Genomic DNA, 13,959 nt, shown 5'->3' with positions numbered 1-13,959 from the left:
GATGTAACATTGACTTCATGAACATAAGTAGCTCTTGAAATTAATATTGACATGGGCAGAGCAAGAATCCATCTAGTTGCATTACCCAATAGTTATAGTAGACATCATGAATTCCATGCCCAAAGTGAAACAAAAGGATCTTTGCTCGATTTGCTCATTCTACATAAGCATTGGCATGGAAGGGAGAAGGAAAAAGTGTGTTTGGGTAGAAATAGTATTCTAGCCATGATTTAGCAGCTAGAATTGTCTATTAACTAATAATAATAGCTAAGTGAAGAAGGTGCTCTACAATTCAATACGTGATCCTATGTAGCTCCAACTTCTTTGATTATGTTTCCAACCGTATAAGATTTCAAGCTCCCTAAATCTATTCAAGGCCACCTTCTAGTAGATAAACTCCTCACAGAGGAAGAAATCTATGTTATAAGTAGAAAATGTTGAGATATTAGCAATCACACCCAGCTTAGCCACTTTATATGGAGCGGTGTGGGCTCAAAATGCAAAATCCCATATGCACATTGGTGGAAAGTATAGCCTAGTCTATTCTTATAAATCATTGTACTTACTCTCCCTTTTAATGCAATATCATGATGCTTTCCTCTTTTAGTTAGTGTCATTGTCAGTCCATTACACAAGATTGTGTTTATGAGTCCAAGCTTCCATCTTGGAACCTAATTCACTTGTGTAACAATTGTCTACTCATTGTCTATGTCAACATGAGTCTAACCTTCATCTTCTATCCACCATAGATTCTTTCATGCTCTAGATCTGACATTCTAACATCATATCAGAGCTCAGCTGAGCATGGCCTAGCTCTCCTTTCACTCCTCTAAGCTCCTCTTCATCGCAATCCAGCTCAGTTTGAGTGTATGACCCCATTCTTCACTTGAATCTCACAATCACCTTGTGGCAACCATAGCCACTGTATCTACCTCCATTACAGCTCTCAGATCTCCCTCTACAAGCCATATCCCCAAAAGGTTCCTTCTAGGCATATCTTCCTAGACTTCTTGTGCTCCTTTTTGGCACTTCAATTAGTAACATTGATGCTCCCTGGCTTCAGCATTGCTGAAATTCATCATGCTATTCAAAACTGCACTCGTGACGTTCGTACGGCCTGATCACTCTCCATGTAGCACAATTTGTCCTACGAGTTTAGGGCAATTGAAGGTCCATATATGAGCTACCTCCCACATAAATCTTGTGTCATCTGATCCATTGTAGTTGTAATATCTCCGCACAATAAAAGTTAGTTGGTTGGTTCGTAAGTTAGTTAGTCAATTAATAAGTTAGTAAGATTACTAACTAAAGACTAACTAAGGTAAAAACTAACTAACATTAATTATTGATAATTTTTATTTAATTTAAAATATTTTATTTAGAAAAATCAAGAGTCGTAAATTCGATATTTTTCTCGAATTGGTAAAGACCGTAGCTACCCTTCACGTAAATTACAAGGTGAACGAGACTTATGAGTCATATTAATCACTAAGTTCATGTGTATAGTTTGGAAGGTCCAAAAACATTAGATTTTGGGCAAAGCTAGTATATTTTAGATATTTTAGATATTATCCTAAAAGAAAAAGATATGGAGATTTTTAGAACTGGATGTCATTTAAAAAAGAAAAGACAAGTGATATTTTAGTTAGTTTGAAGATTTTATAAAAAGAAAAATAAAGAAAAGTGACTGGCGAAATCGCGCGCGCCGCGATTGCAGTTTACAGGCAGTAGACAGCACTTCGAACAGAGAAAAGAAGGAGGAGTGAACTGAGAGCTTTCTAACCAAGTGTCTTGGAGTTTTACCCCCCTTTCGGAGCCAATGGAACCATCAGATTTATGATCTGAGCATCAGATCACTGATCTTTCCAAGATCCCCCTCCATAAAGAGCTCTACTTCTCAACCACAAGCCCTCTTCTCTAATTCACTATAAATATGAGGCATGGGAGAGGCATAAGAAGCATAAGGAGACCCCGAGAGGCTGCGAGAGAGAGGTAGAGAGGAGGATACTCCTCCAAGAGATTGTGAGGAAGAGCTTGAAAGAGAGCTTGAGAGAGAGAGAAAGAGAAGAGTCACCCCGAGAGGCTGCAAGGAAGAGAATTGGCTCAATTCCCTCTATCTCGATCCTAGACTGAACCATCTTCTCTTACGCTCTCCCATCTTGAATCTATTCTACCTTCTTAAATCTCTTGAGTCCACTTGCGGACGATAGTCTCCAAGCGAAGAATATCGCGTGCAGATGACAATCCCTCAACCAACAACAAGGCTTCGGGCAAAGGCATCACTATCAATCCAACTGCGGTTCCGGTTGTAAGTAATGTATTTTCAAATTCATAGATGCTTGCTTTGGTTCTCGTATGAGATACGTTAGGCCCCATACTATTGCACGAGAATAGGTCATGGGAAAGGATAAATTTCATCTCGCCTACTCGAAAGATGGAGTTTGTGAAGTGCATATATCAAGGGGAGATAATTGCACCTAGTCACATATGACTTATTTGCTAGCAGAGCAATTACAAGGAAGAATTAGTCAAGCGTTATGAATAGCATAGTCGTCAAAAGAACGACATTAAAAGATTGGGCATATAAGTGCTAGATTAAAGTATAGTCAAGGGTTATAGATAGCATAATTGCTAAAAGAATATGACATTAAGAATCATGAATGGAGAAGTACTAGTTTAAAATTTAGATACCTCAAAAGTACTTAGTCTAACAGGCCAAATATTAAGAAAAACTAGATTCTAGGTCAATGCGAGGCCTATTGGAGTCTAATTACTTGAGATCATCTCCACTTATCTTATCAAGTATTTATATGTTATGCCTATAACATGTTTGATATATGAGGATAAATTTCTATTTGCCTCATGACTTGACTAAGAGCTAGTACAAGAAATTAATCATAAGGGTTAAAACTAAGATATCTTGAGATCCGTTGGATAAGGATGACTTTTGCCAATCCAAATTCAGGGTTGGGTTATCAATCAAGGTAAGTGACCTATAGAACTTACATCATGAATAGTGTTTGAACCCTTAACATATACCCTAGCCGAAGGAAGGAAGTGTTAAGAACATGTTTGCATGGTATTGCTCTTAGATCCCAAGGGAGAGGGCAAATATACGATGGAAATGTTATATCGTCTATTCTTGCATTGTTTGAAAAGAATGCAATTGGTTTTGTTGATTGATCGAACAACATCCTAAATGTTTTTACATTCAATTGGTTGTTAGTTATTGTTTGGATGATTATTCCAAGTGCTTGTGATTTATGGTAAATGCATGGCAAGGGTCTGTGATGACAAGTCGCCATGGGATTAAAGGAATGTTTTCTTGGAAAATGATATTAGGCTGATTGCCTTGTTTGTGCTTGATTCTTAAAGGATTTAATTAAGGAAGGATATATTGTACGGGTGGATCACCTCCATGGTCGCACCGCGTATTAACCCGAAAGGGCACTGCTCGATTCACGGGCCGAAGGTCGAGTGGTGAAAAGGCCAACCACGGGAATGATGTTTCGCTCCTAGACAGCTTGTGGGTCAGTTGGAGCTCTGGACACCCCTTGCTAGGTCTAGAATGGAGTTGAAGACCTCCGTGGCCCCCAACATCTGGGCATGTTGGGAGATCCTATTCTAGATAAAGGATTGAGTTTGTGGTGCCATGTGAATTGGACCAGTTACTTCTGCACGGCAGAAGGGATACTTCTGTTGGACAGAAGCGAAACATAATTTCTCCTGTATGGGCGGGAGACAAAGATTAACTTGAAGATAAGTTAAGGAACTTGTTTGATCTTGTTTGTCAATAGATTGCTTTGCTCTGTTTTCGTGTCTGTGCTATAATTTACGCGAACGAACCTTGTTCCCTAAAAGGCTTAATTAATGAAGCTGATTTTAAGTGTCACACATAAATGTGGTAGGACCTAATTAGAAAACTAAAGCTATTAAGGGAAGCGGGTGGGCGGAATCCCCGACGGGTCCGTCCTATGGCAGGGTGGTCCCAGAGAACTGGGAGGCTTCTCACAACTTTTTATCGTCATTTGACCTTTAGATATTGATAGGTCAGAACCCGATTCATGCCGTTTTAGGGGACCGGAATGGGACTATGCCCTATGGGCAGAGAGGTTGAGCAACGTATCCCTCTCGTTTCCCATTCTCTTTGAACCAAGTGCGGCATAGATCTGCTTCGGGTTGGATATCTCTGCGTAAAGTAGGATGTCCAATACCTGATGCTAGAATGCTAACAGGAGACCTTGACAACTAGGAACCCAAATTTCAGGTCGATCCTAGTGGGTTCGGTCGTGAACGTTCCGTTGCGAGGCGGATTCAGGAAACCCTAGGCGACAAAACTCGGAACATTCCTTGGGAGTGCCGGGCAGCGACGCTTAGATTCGTTTCTCGATAGACCGCTAAAAGAGTGCCTGGAAAGCCGATGGGCGGGCACCTCACAGTTGGTATCAGAGCGAAATTTTGTAATGATACATGATTGATTAATGTATGGTTTGTAGACATATCCTAAACAAAATAATCTAAGTAGTATGGCTTGATTGTTAGGCACCTTCTGCACCCACGAATGTTGACATGCAAGAGAAGAAATTCCTTCTCAAGCAAATTAAGGTTCCCGAGTTTGATGGAGAAGGGATAGACATTGCAGCAGAGGCAGAGATATGGATTGAGTCGATGGATGACTATTTCTTTGCTTCGGGAACTGCCTCTACCAATCAAGCAATGATAGCCAAACTTAAGTTAGTTGGCCAGGCTCGATTATGGTGGAAGCAATGGTGCAAAGATGAAGGTGTTTCTGAAGCCGCTGTTACTTGGGTTCAGCTGAAAGATGCTGTACGCAGACGATACCTTCCGCCAACCTACCAGACTTTGAAGATGAATGAATTCTTCAGGATAAAGCAACTAGAATTAACTTTGGAAGCTTACTACTCAAAGTTTGTAACCCTACTAAAATATGCACCACCTATGGATATTGCGCAGCAAGTATCCAAGTTTTGCCATGGCCTAAACGCTCCTCTGAACCACCGCCTTGAAGCAATGCGTCCAACAGACTTGCAAGACGCATTACTCCGAGCGAATCCAATCGCCCAAGAATTTAAATCGGAAAATTTTAGTAAAGATGGCTCTCGAGATCAGGGTAAGAGATGCCATACATGTGGAGAGATAGGGCACATCCGTAGGAGATGTCCCTACCATCAATGTTTCCATTGCAATGAGCTAGGACATGTCCAAGTAGACTGCCCTGATTTAAGTCCAAAAGATACGGAGTCTACAAGAAAACGAAGTTACACAAGTGTAGTCTTCAGATATATAGAGGAATCAGATGAAGATGGAAACTTAGAACCTACTACACCACTTTAGGATTATTAGAAATCCTAGAAATTTTGTCGACATGAAATACAACTTGTATTGGAATAAACTTTACTCTTGTAACTACAGTTAACTTGAGTAATATGAGTTGCGTCTATTTTGAGCCTAGAACTTGCAAATGATTAGAGATACTCTGGCAAGGAATGATAGTCATAATGTGCAATGAATTTCTCTTAAAGTCATTTCTTTTCAACTAATATGGATTGGGTCTTACTAGAATGTTGAAGCTTGGAAGTATTCTTTAGTATTATAAGCAAAGCCAATTGTCCATGGAGCTCAGTCTCGAACTAAGGGCAGGACAATCTGGAAATGTAGTTTCCAAGATAAAGGACCACTCCAATCTGCTAAAAGAATCCTAGGACACTTTGATCTAAAGAAGAAAATCCTACCAAGGACAACCAAAAATCTTGTGACCACAAGTGATAAAGCTCCGCGTTGTTTCTATTACAGGGAGTTAGGTCATTTCAAAAGGGAATGTCCAAAGCACCCTAAACACCGATGCTCTGAGTGCCACAACATTGGACATAACTATATCAATTGTCCCAATGGAACTCGAAGAGAACTTGAGCTTACAAGAAATAAGCCGTACAAGCTCCAATGATTTAGAATATACCAAGCGCTTAGGGAAAAACCTAGAAGATATTCATGAGGTGTAACTACAATAAATTTTCTATTGTAACCAAGACTCAAATATATCAAATACCATAGGTTGTTTTTTTCAAAAGACCGTATGTCTGTGAGAGATCAGAGTAGCGCAGCAGAAGCGTGGTGTTCCATAACCCACATATTCCAAGATGATACCCCCTGTTTCTCCCGAGATGAGGACATCTCGATTTCTCTAAGGGGAGGAGGATGTAATATCTCCGCACAATAAAAGTTAGTTGGTTGGTTCGTAAGTTAGTTAGTCAATTAATAAGTTAGTAAGATTACTAACTAAAGACTAACTAAGGTAAAAACTAACTAACATTAATTATTGATAATTTTTATTTAATTTAAAATATTTTATTTAGAAAAATCAAGAGTCGTAAATTTGATATTTTTCTCGAATTGGTAAAGACCGTAGCTACCCTTCACGTAAATTACAAGGTGAACGAGACTTATGAGTCATATTAATCACTAAGTTCATGTGTATAGTTTGGAAGGTCCAAAAACATTAGATTTTGGGCAAAGCTAGTATATTTTAGATATTTTAGATATTATCCTAAAAGAAAAAGATATGGAGATTTTTAGAACTGGATGTCATTTAAAAAAGAAAAGACAAGTGATATTTTAGTTAGTTTGAAGATTTTATAAAAAGAAAAATAAAGAAAAGTGACTGGCGAAATCGCGCGCGCCGCGATTGCAGTTTACAGGCAGTAGACAGCACTTCGAACAGAGAAAAGAAGGAGGAGTGAACTGAGAGCTTTCTAACCAAGTGTCTTGGAGTTTTACCCCCCTTTCGGAGCCAATGGAACCATCAGATTTATGATCTGAGCATCAGATCACTGATCTTTCCAAGATCCCCCTCCATAAAGAGCTCTACTTCTCAACCACAAGCCCTCTTCTCTAATTCACTATAAATATGAGGCATGGGAGAGGCATAAGAAGCATAAGGAGACCCCGAGAGACTGCGAGAGAGAGGTAGAGAGGAGGATACTCCTCCAAGAGATTGTGAGGAAGAGCTTGAAAGAGAGCTTGAGAGAGAGAAAGAGAAGAGTCACCCCGAGAGGCTGCAAGGAAGAGAATTGGCTCAATTCCCTCTATCTCGATCCTAGACTGAACCATCTTCTCTTACGCTCTCCCATCTTGAATCTATTCTACCTTCTTAAATCTCTTGAGTCCACTTGCGGACGATAGTCTCCAAGCGAAGAATATCGCGTGCAGATGACAATCCCTCAACCAACAACAAGGCTTCGGGCAAAGGCATCACTATCAATCCAACTGCGGTTCCGGTTGTAAGTAATGTATTTTCAAATTCATAGATGCTTGCTTTGGTTCTCGTATGAGATACGTTAGGCCCCATACTATTGCACGAGAATAGGTCATGGGAAAGGATAAATTTCATCTCGCCTACTCGAAAGATGGAGTTTGTGAAGTGCATATATCAAGGGGAGATAATTGCACCTAGTCACATATGACTTATTTGCTAGCAGAGCAATTACAAGGAAGAATTAGTCAAGCGTTATGAATAGCATAGTCGTCAAAAGAACGACATTAAAAGATTGGGCATATAAGTGCTAGATTAAAGTATAGTCAAGGGTTATAGATAGCATAATTGCTAAAAGAATATGACATTAAGAATCATGAATGGAGAAGTACTAGTTTAAAATTTAGATACCTCAAAAGTACTTAGTCTAACAGGCCAAATATTAAGAAAAACTAGATTCTAGGTCAATGCGAGGCCTATTGGAGTCTAATTACTTGAGATCATCTCGCACTTATCTTATCAAGTATTTATGTGTTATGCCTATAACATGTTTGATATATGAGGATAAATTTCTATTTGCCTCATGACTTGACTAAGAGCTAGTACAAGAAATTAATCATAAGGGTTAAAACTAAGATATCTTGAGATCCGTTGGATAAGGATGACTTTTGCCAATCCAAATTCAGGGTTGGGTTATCAATCAAGGTAAGTGACCTATAGAACTTACATCATGAATAGTGTTTGAACCCTTAACATATACCCTAGCCGAAGGAAGGAAGTGTTAAGAACATGTTTGCATGGTATTGCTCTTAGATCCCAAGGGAGAGGGCAAATATACGATGGAAATGTTATATCGTCTATTCTTGCATTGTTTGAAAAGAATGCAATTGGTTTTGTTGATTGATCGAACAACATCCTAAATGTTTTTACATTCAATTGGTTGTTAGTTATTGTTTGGATGATTATTCCAAGTGCTTGTGATTTATGGTAAATGCATGGCAAGGGTCTGTGATGACAAGTCGCCATGGGATTAAAGGAATGTTTTCTTGGAAAATGATATTAGGTTGATTGCCTTGTTTGTGCTTGATTCTTAAAGGATTTAATTAAGGAAGGATATATTGTACGGGTGGATCACCTCCATGGTCGCACCGTGTATTAACCCGAAAGGGCACTGCTCGATTCACGGGCCGAAGGTCGAGTGGTGAAAAGGCCAACCACGGGAATGATGTTTCGCTCCTAGACAGCTTGTGGGTCAGTTGGAGCTCTGGACACCCCTTGCTAGGTCTAGAATGGAGTTGAAGACCTCCGTGGCCCCCAACATCTGGGCATGTTGGGAGATCCTATTCTAGATAAAGGATTGAGTTTGTGGTGCCATGTGAATTGGACCAGTTACTTCTGCACGGCAGAAGGGATACTTCTGTTGGACAGAAGCGAAACATAATTTCTCCTGTATGGGCGGGAGACAAAGATTAACTTGAAGATAAGTTAAGGAACTTGTTTGATCTTGTTTGTCAATAGATTGCTTTGCTCTGTTTTCGTGTCTATGCTATAATTTACGCGAACGAACCTTGTTCCCTAAAAGGCTTAATTAATGAAGCTGATTTTAAGTGTCACACATAAATGTGGTAGGACCTAATTAGAAAACTAAAGCTATTAAGGGAAGCGGGTGGGCGGAATCCCCGACGGGTCCGTCCTATGGCAGGGTGGTCCCAGAGAACTGGGAGGCTTCTCACAAGTTTTTATCGTCATTCGACCTTTAGATATTGATAGGTCAGAACCCGATTCATGCCGTTTTAGGGGACTGGAATGGGACTATGCCCTATGGGCAAAGAGGTTGAGCAACGTATCCCTCTCGTTTCCCATTCTCTTTGAACCAAGTGCGGCATAGATATGCTTCGGGTTGGATATCTCTGTGTAAAGTAGGATGTCCAATACCCGACGCTAGAATGCTAACAGGAGACCTTGACAACTAGGAACCCAAATTTCAAGTCGATCCTAGTGGGTTCGATCGTGAACGTTCCGTTGCGAGGAGGATTCGGGAAACCCTAGGCGACAAAACTCGGAACATTCCTTGGGAGTGCCGGGCAGCGATGCTTAGATTCGTTTCTCGATAGACCGCTAAAAGAGTGCCTGGAAAGCCGATGGGCGGGCACCTCACAGTAGTAGCTGCAATCATCAAAAAACCAAACCTGCAGAAAACCCTAACAGATAGACGCTCAAAACCACTTCATTTTCTCACTCCTCTAGACTTGACAAAGAGTTTTTCACTTTGATCTAACTAAGAATTGAAGGTTCTAGCAAGCATTTGTCATCAAATCAGCAAGGAGGGGAGAAATCAAAGCATCAAACTCTCAACATCAAGTGCTTGAAACCATAGTATCTATTGATACTTATCAAGTGTTATTTGACACTACATTCCTTGTGTCTCTTGACACAATTAAATCTTATGTTGCTCAAATCTGGGATTTTTGGTGCTAATTTGCTGCTCTAGCATGGGCAAAGACTCTCCAACTATTCAGTTCAAAGGGATTGGGTTTCACACTTGGAAAACCCACATTAAGCTCATCCTAATGAAGAAGGGTCTTTGGGGCCATTAACAATGGCAAAGAAAAGAAGCCTTAGGATGAGGATCTTGTAGCTACTTGGCAAAAGAATGATGACAAAGCACATGCCATCATTAAGCTATAATTGGATGGCAGCCACATCCACCATGTGGATACTTGTGAAACCTCTAATGACACATGGAAGAGATTAGATACTTTGTTTGGTGCACAATCAAAGTCATCTAAGTATGGATTACTGATTGAATTTTTTAGGCTAGATATGAAATCAAACACATCTCTTGCAACTCATTTAAACTACATGAAAAGTCTCTTAACTCAACTTGCAAGAATTGATCTCAAGATGGATGAAGATATTTGTATTGGTGTGTTGTTAAAAAGCCTGTCTCCTGACTATAATAATGTGTCAACTACATTAATAAACATGCTTACTCCTAAATTGGTTGACATTAAGACCTCCCTACTAAAAGAAGAAACGAAGATAAAATCCAAAGAAGAACCAAGCACCTCTAAAGATGAGCGAATGTTATATGTCGATAACAGGTACAAGGGCAAGAAAGATTAGCTATAGTATGTGACTTCTGCAAAAAGAATGGGCACATGGAGAAATTTTGCCATGCTAGGAAGAGGTCTCAAAAGTCCTATCTAGCTTACTGTTAAAAAAGAAAAGGACCATGGAGAAAAAGAAGAAGAAGAAAAAGAAGAAGAAGAAGATCACCAAGAGAAGGAGAAGCCTCATCAATCCTTCTACTTCCTGATAAACTTTTTAAGCCTTGTATTGCCTAGCCCTAATGCTTCTGACATAAGCTTGTAAACTCTTCATGTAACCTTGTACTACAGTCTCTACATGTTACAGCCTCTGGATGTCCACCATGTCTTTGGTACCCACACTTAGCCTTTTTTGCGATAGCCTCTAGTGTTTACCATGTTTGTAGTGTGACCACACTTTATAGGTGGTTGCTCACTAAATCCTCTACACACTTTGTACTTTTCTAGTTGTGATTGAGGAGGGGCGTTGAGATATTGGAAATCACACCCAGTTTAGCCTCTTTATATGGAGTGGTGTGGGCTCAAAATGCAAAATCCCATATGTACAGTGGTGGAAAGTATAGCCTAGTCTATTCCTATAAAGCATTGTACTTGCTCTCCCTTTTAATGCAACATCATAATGCTTTTCTCTTTTAGTTAATGTTATTTTCAATCCATTACACAAGATTTTGTTTATGAGTCCAAGCTTCCATCTTGGACCCTAATTCACTTGTGTAACAGTTGTCTACTCATTGTCTATGTCAACATGAGTCTAACCTTCATCTTCTATCCACCATAGCTTCTGCCATGCTCTAGATGCAACATTCTAATAGAAAAGACCAAGAGAAGGTTGTACTTGGTATTGTGATGTATGTATTTTTACTACTCAAAGTGTTGCAACTCCTTAATGGCTATGCTCCACATCAATACAACCACAAATGCTTTGATAAGTTTATTCCAAGGTCGAGTGATGCAAAAGAAAATATTTCCTTTGTTTCCTTTAATCATACATAACACAACTTCATTGAATATTGTGGAATAGAGATATGTATATAAAGTTGCAACTAACGAAGACATAGTAGTAGAAAGTAATGTGCTTATCCTAGACTTTAAGCCCAAAGCTACTGATGTCCCCTTGACATCCCTACTAAATCAACCTACCAACTAGACCAAGCTATGCAAGATGAATCCCAAAGCACTTCAAAGAAGGTTTCTCAGAATCACCTATAGACCAATGCCACAAAATCTTTGAGCAACATGGCTATTGATTTGGCCAAGAAAGAAAATTTCTTTGAAGTAGAATAGCACTCCAATTTGACTCCATACTTATTGCATGTGTCTTTGCAATGATGATCTAGGCCTTATTGACAATGAGATGATTCTCATTTCTTCCAACTAGCAACTCACTTCAGAAGAGATTCAATACATCTTCTACAAAATCTTCTTAGTTCAAGCTGACTATGCTAAGACCCTCCCTAAAAAGCAATTCTAGTCATTATGACTTATCCCTTCTCAAAATCAAAGATTGCTTAGTACTACTTGATCAAGTTAAGCATAATTGCCATTCCTCAAGCCCATTGCTAGAGACTAGGTTTTCTTATCAACTTGAGCTTGCTTGTAATGGCAGTTGACTTACAAAAGTAATCCCATTTCTCAAGCCCATTCTTGTAGAATAAGTTTTATTATAAACTTGAGCTTGCTCACAATGATAGTTGACTTATGATGATAGCTAAGCAACTATATAAGCCATAGTACCCTTCAATTTGACCCAACTTACCATAGGATCACTTCATTGTGGTCTACCATCCTTTCTTAGAATTTGGATATGCCATCATAGTTTCAATATCATCCATTTATTGATAAGATTCTGATTGAGCAAAAATTACATATAGCCAATCACTTTGTTGTTGAACCTTTCTTACTTGGTACTATGGTTATTATCTCTATGTATTAGCTACCACACCAACTTACTTGGATGCTTTTGCTAAATTAGAGTGCAATATGAATTTCTACAACCGATGGATTCCCAAAGTTGGAAAAGAACTTTAACTCGTGTATAGAACTAGCCCTATTTAACCTTGAATGTATGTTATTCTTTCACTCACGTTGTTGCACTCACAAGGGCTAAAGCTCCTCCAACTTTTGGAACAATGCTATATTTTATGTTAGGGGGTGAGATCAAAGGTAGGAGCTCTAAAATTTTGTTCTAGGTAAAATGGTAAAACATATCAAACATGTCATCACTTCTTTCTATCTTTTTTATTCCATGATACTCTCAAAGTTTAACCAACTAAACTTGAAGATAACATCATAAGAAATAGAAGTTTTTCCTAAGGGTTCAAGTTGTGGACACATCAAGGCAAAAAGATCCTCTTGGAGACTCAAATGCTTGCTAAAGACATAAGGAAACAATCCATGAACATCCCAAATTTCTTCAACCATATCATGCCATAGTTCCAACATCAAAATGATTATCTACTTCTTGAGGAGAAGTTGCAAATTACTTCAATGACCATCCAAATCTTCATCAACCACTACAAGTTTTTCTTCAACAACACCTTCAACAACAAGGAAATGGGATTTCAAATGTTTAGGCTTAGCATTCAATCTTCATTATGTGCACCTCAATGCACCAAACATTTTGACACCAAGACTATTATCCTCAATCTTCCTTCTAATATCTCATGTTTTTCATTTCCACTTTGAAATTGCAAACCTAGTTGTATGTCACTTTTATTATTCATGAAAAAAAAGAGAGAAGGAAAATAAATGAGATTAAAGAAGAGAAAAAAAATACATATAGTGTGCCACATCTAGGGGTCCTCAACTAGCTTCATCTCTAACTTCCTAAAATACTCCTATTTTTTCCACATTTACTTAAGGCACATCAAAATCAGGACATATGTACAAAGTCTTGGCTTGCCTTGGTAGACCTATCTCCATGACTCACTTGCATATTTTCTCTTTTTAATAGCATTTGCATCAAGTGCCACATGATCTATAGGAGAACCATGTTCTTCATTAGTTACTTATGGCTTGGACTCAAATTTTTATCTTCCATGCCTTTTAGTTCTCCTAGATCTTCCTCAACAAAGTCATTTTCCCTCACTAATGAGACTTCTTTCCATTTTCATCAATTCAAGGTTCCTTACTTAATCATCCATCCTCAATAGAAGAATGTATGGAGTATTCTTCTACCTCAATATTAGCCTATGTAAGCACATGCACTCACAATATATTTGCACCATAACCTATTCACATTTTTAGGTCTTCAAGTGTGGGATAATGCTTTATGCTTGCTTAAAGTTTGACACATCTCCTAAATCAATAATATCATATGTCACGTACACATGGCAAGAAGTCTAGCACATTTACCTAGGAATTGCATGCATGTGAGATTTTCTTTTATATGCTCAATGTCCCACCCTTGTAATGTGCCACCAATAATCCATGGTGATCTAAGTTGTAAGGCCCCCATTATAAGGAGAAGCTATGTGCGAGCATGAACATTAGATGGATCCTAACTTGTATGCCAGATGAGATCTATGTGATGGAATGGCAAAAAGGTGACCTTTTTGCATCTAGCCTTTAGGTTAGATA

This window comes from Lygodium microphyllum, chromosome 29, assembly GCF_053477565.2.
Source record: "Lygodium microphyllum isolate KBCC chromosome 29, Lygodium_microphyllum_v1.1.10, whole genome shotgun sequence".
Taxonomy (NCBI): domain Eukaryota; kingdom Viridiplantae; phylum Streptophyta; class Polypodiopsida; order Schizaeales; family Lygodiaceae; genus Lygodium; species Lygodium microphyllum.
Note: the sequence above shows the minus strand (reverse complement) of the source record.